Source organism: Carcharodon carcharias, unplaced genomic scaffold, assembly GCF_017639515.1.
Source record: "Carcharodon carcharias isolate sCarCar2 unplaced genomic scaffold, sCarCar2.pri scaffold_1117_ctg1, whole genome shotgun sequence".
NCBI lineage: Eukaryota > Metazoa > Chordata > Chondrichthyes > Lamniformes > Lamnidae > Carcharodon > Carcharodon carcharias.
The window spans coordinates 1-5000 of NW_024470979.1; the positions used below are offsets into that span (position 1 = coordinate 1).

General features: G+C 63.4%; 1 protein-coding gene across 1 annotated transcript in view; it reads left to right on the plus strand.

Moving 5' to 3' along the window:
• Positions 1-11: 11 nt before the first annotated feature.
• Positions 12-5000, plus strand: part of LOC121275161 (chromodomain-helicase-DNA-binding protein 8-like) — a gene marked incomplete at its 3' end in the record, with an annotated part of 21711 nt that continues 16722 nt past the window's right edge. Inside the window, exon 1 of the mRNA XM_041182578.1 lies at positions 12-36. The remainder of the gene's footprint in view (positions 37-5000) is intronic.

A 5000-nucleotide genomic window follows, 5' to 3' on the forward strand; every position in this document is an offset into this window, starting at 1 on the left:
CCCTCACTCACTCATCACACTCACTGCCTCAAGGAGGTGAGTCTCCTCCCCCTCCCTCACCTCCTCCTCCCTCACCTCCTCCTCCCTCACTCCCTCATCACACTCACTGCCTCAAGGAGGTGTCTCCTCCCCCTCCCTCACCTCCGCCTCCCTCACCTCCGCCTCCCTCACCTCCGCCTCCCTCACCTCCGCCTCCCTCACCTCCGCCTCCCTCACCTCCGCCTCCCTCACCTCCGCCTCCCTCACCTCCGCCTCCCTCACCTCCGCCTCCCTCACCTCCGCCTCCCTCACCTCCGCCTCCCTCACCTCCGCCTCCCTCACCTCCGCCTCCCTCACCTCCGCCTCCCTCACCTCCGCCTCCCTCACCTCCGCCTCCCTCACCTCCGCCTCCCTCACCTCCGCCTCCCTCACCTCCGCCTCCCTCACCTCCGCCTCCCTCACCTCCGCCTCCCTCACCTCCGCCTCCCTCACCTCCGCCTCCCTCACCTCCGCCTCCCTCACCTCCGCCTCCCTCACCTCCGCCTCCCTCACCTCCGCCTCCCTCACCTCCGCCTCCCTCACCTCCGCCTCCCTCACCTCCGCCTCCCTCACCTCCGCCTCCTTCACTCCCTCATCACACTCACTGCCTCAAGGAGGTGAGTCTCCTCCCACTCCCTCACCTCCTCCTCCTCACCTCCTCCCTCACCTCCTCCCCCTCACTCCTCATCACACTCACTGCCTCAAGGAGGTGAGTCTCCTCCCCCTCCCTCACTGCCTCCTCCTCACCTCCTCCTCCCTCACCTCCTCCCCCTCACTCCCTCATCACACTCACTGCCTCAAGGAGGTGAGTCTCTTCCCCCTCCCTCACTGCCTCCTCCTCACCTCCTCCTCCCTCACCTCCTCCCCTTCACTCCCTCATCACACTCACTGCCTCAAGGAGCTGAGTCTCCTCCCCCTCCCTCACCTCCTCCTCCCTCACCTCCTCCTCCCTCACCTCCTCCTCCCTCACCTCCTCCTCCCTCACCTCCTCCTCCCTCACCTCCTCCTCCCTCACCACCTCCTCCCTCACCTCCTCCCCCTCCCTCACCTCCTCCCCCTCCCTCACCTCCTCCCCCTCACTCCCTCATCACACTCACTGCCTCAAGGAGGTGAGTCTCCTCCTCCTCCCTCACCTCCTCCTCCCTCACCTCCTCCCCCTCACTCCCTCATCACACTCACTGCCTCAAGGAGTTGAGTCTCCTCCTCCTCCCTCACCTCCTCCTCCCTCACCTCCTCCTCCCTTACCTCCTCCTCCCTCACCTCCTCCTCCCTCACCTCCTCCTCCCTCACCTCCTCCTCCCTCACCTCCTCCTCCCTCACTGCCTCCTCCCTCACTGCCTCCTCCCTCACCTCCTCCTCCCTCACCTCCTCCTCCCTCACTGCCTCCCCTCCCTCACCTCCTCCTCCCTCACTCCCTCCCCTCCCTCACCTCCTCCTCCCTCACCTCCTCCTCCCTCACCTCCTCCTCCCTCACCTCCTCCTCCCTCACCTCCTCCTCCCTCACCTCCTCCCTCACCTCATCCTCCCTCACTCCTCATCACACTCACTGTCTCAAGGAGGTGAGTCTCCTCCCCCTCCCTCACCACCTCCTCCCTCACCTCCTCCTCCCTCACCTCCTCCCCCTCATCACACTCACTGCCTCAACGAGGTGTCTCCTCCTCCTCCCTCACCTCCTCCCTCACTCCCTCCTCCCTTACCTCCTCCCCCTCCCTCCTCATCACACTCACTGCCTCAAGGAGTGTGTCTCCTCCTCCTCCCTCACCTCCTCCTCCCTCACCTCCTCCTCCCTCACCTCCTCCTCCCTCACCTCCTCCTCCCTCACCTCCTCCTCCTCCCTCACCTCCTCCTCCTCCCTCACCTCCTCCTCCTCCCTCACCTCCTCCTCCTCCCTCACCTCCTCCTCCCTCACCTCCACCTCACTGCCTCCTCACTCTCTCATCCCTCAATGCCTCCTCCCTCACCTCCTCCTCCTCACTGCCTCCACACTCCCTCATCCCTCACTGCCTCCTCCTCACTCCCTCCCTCACTGCCTCCTCTTCACTCCCTCCCTCACTGCCTCCTCCTCACTCCCTCCCTCACTGCCTCCTCCTCACTCCCTCCCTCACTGCCTCCTCCTCACTCCCTCATCACACACACTGCCTCAAGGAGGTGAGTCTCCTCCTCCTCCCTCACCTCCTCCCTCACTCCCTCCTCCCTTACCTCCTCCCCCTCCCTCCTCATCACACTCACTGCCTCAAGGAGTGTGTCTCCTCCTCCTCCCTCACCTCCTCCTCCTCCCTCACCTCCTCCTCCTCCCTCACCTCCTCCTCCTCCCTCACCTCCTCCTCCTCCCTCACCTCCTCCTCCTCCCTCACCTCCTCCTCCTCCCTCACCTCCTCCTCCTCCCTCACCTCCTCCTCCTCCCTCACCTCCTCCTCCTCCCTCACCTCCTCCTCCCTCACCTCCTCCTCCCTCACCTCCTCCTCACTGCCTCCTCACTCTCTCATCCCTCAATGCCTCCTCCCTCACCTCCTCCTCACTGCCTCCTCACTCCCTCATCCCTCACTGCCTCCTCACTCCCTCATCCCTCACTGCCTCCTCCTCACTCCCTCCCTCACTGCCTCCTCCTCACTCCCTCCCTCACTGCCTCCTCCTCACTCCCTCCCTCACTGCCTCCTCCTCACTCCCTCATCACACACACTGCCTCAAGGAGGTGAGTCTCCTCCTCCCTCACTGCCTCCTCCCTCACCTCCTCCCCCTCACTGCCTCCTCCCTCACCTCCTCCCCCTCACTGCCTCCTCCCTCACCTCCTCCCCCTCACTGCCTCCTCCCTCACCTCCTCCCCCTCACTGCCTCCTCCCCCTCACTGCCTCCTCCCCCTCACTGCCTCCTCCCCCTCACTGCCTCCTCCCTCACCTCCTCCCCCTCACTCCTCATCACACTCACTGCCTCAAGGAGGTGAGTCTCCTCCTCCTCCCTCACCTCCTCCTCCCTCACCTCCTCCTCCCTCACCTCCTCCTCCCTCACCTCCTCCTCCCTCACCACCTCCTCCCTCACCACCTCCTCCCTCACCACCTCCTCCCTCACCTCCTCCTCCCTCACCTCCTCCTCCCTCACCTCCTCCTCCCTCACCTCCTCCTCCCTCACCTCCTCCCTCACCTCCTCCCCCTCGCTCCTCATCACACTCACTGCCTCAAGGAGGTGAGTCTCCTCCTCCTCCCTCACTGCCTCCTCCCTCACCTCCTTCCCCTCACTGCTTCCTCCCTCACCTCCTCCCCCTCACTGCCTCCTCCCTCACCTCCTCCCCCTCACTGCCTCCTCCCTCACCTCCTCCCCCTCACTCATCACACTCACTGCCTCAAGGTGAGTCTCCTCCTCCCTCAGTGCCTCCTCCCTCACCTCCTCCTCCCTCACTCCCTCCTCCCTCACCTCCTCCCCCTCCTCATCACACTCACTGCCTCAAGGTGAGTCTCCTCCTCCTCCCTCACCTCCTCCTCCTCCCTCACCTCCTCCTCCCTCACCTCTCCCTCACTGCCTCCTCCCTCACCTCCTCACTCCCTCTGCCTCCTCCCTCCTCACTCCCTCACTGCCTCCTCCCTCACCTCCTCCCTAACCTCCTCATCCCTCACTGCCTAACTCCCTCACTGCCTCTTCCCTCACCTCCTCCCTCACCTACTCACCTCCTCACCTCCTCCTCCTCACTCCCTCCCTCACCGCCTCCTCCCTCACCGCCTCCCTCACCCTCAACCTTCATCTTCTCCCTTACCCACACTCCTCATCCCTCATCCTCATCCCTCATCCCCTCACCCTCACCTCCCTCATCCCCTCACCCTCACCTCCCTCACATCCTCCTCCCTCACTCACCCTCACCCTCCTCACTCCCTCCTCTCTCACCACCTCCTCCCTCACCCTCACCTCCTCACCCTCATCTCTCTCACCTCCCTCCTCACTCACGCTCACCCCCTCACTCCCTCACCCCCTCACTCTCATCCTCACTCTCCCTCACCTCACCCTCATCCCCTCACCTCCTCACCCTCATCTCCCTCATCTCTCTCACCTCCCTCCTCACTCACCCTCACCTCACCCTCATCCCCTCACCTCCTCACCCTCACCCCTCCCGATCACCCTCACCCCCCCCGATCACCCTCCCCCCCTTCCTCCTCCACCTCACACCCTGCCTGCTCGATGATTTTTGAGAAATGGGATGGTTGCTCGAGGGACTTGTGGAGCTGCTTGTTGACATGTCCTCTCTCTGTCTCTCTCTCTCTCTCTCTCTGCCTCCCTCCCTCTCTCTCTCTCTCTGCCTCTCTCTCTCTCTCTCTGCCTCCCCCTCTCTCTCTCTCTCTCTCTCTCTGCCTCCCTCCCTCTCTCTCTCTCTCTCTGCCTCCCTCCCTCTCTCTCTCTCTCTCTGCCTCCCTCCCTCTCTGCCTCTCTCTCTCTCTCTCTCTCTGCCTCTCTCTCTCTCTCTCTCTGCCTCTCTCTCTCTCTCTCTCTCTGCCTCTCTCTCTCTCTCTCTCTCTCTCTGCCTCTCTCTCTCTGCCTCTCTCTCTCTCTCTCTCTGCCTCCCTCCCTCTCTCTCTCTCTCTGCCTCCCTCCCTCTCTCTCTGCCTCTGTCTCTCTCTCTGCCTCTGTCTCTCTCTCTGCCTCTGTCTCTCTCTCTGCCTCTGTCTCTCTCTCTGCCTCTGTCTCTCTCTCTGCCTCTGTCTCTCTCTCTGCCTCTGTCTCTCTCTGCCTCTGTCTCTCTCTGCCTCTGTCTCTCTCTGCCTCTGTCTCTCTCTGCCTCTGTCTCTCTCTCTGCCTCTGTCTCTCTCTCTGCCTCTGTCTCTCTCTCTGCCTCTGTCTCTCTCTCTGCCTCTGTCTCTCTCTCTGCCTCTGTCTCTCTCTCTGCCTCTGTCTCTCTCTCTGCCTCTGTCTCTCTCTCTGCCTCTGTCTCTCTCTCTCTGCCTCTCTCTCTCTCTGCCTCTCTCTCTCTCTGCCTCTCTCTCTCTCTCTGCCTCTCTCTC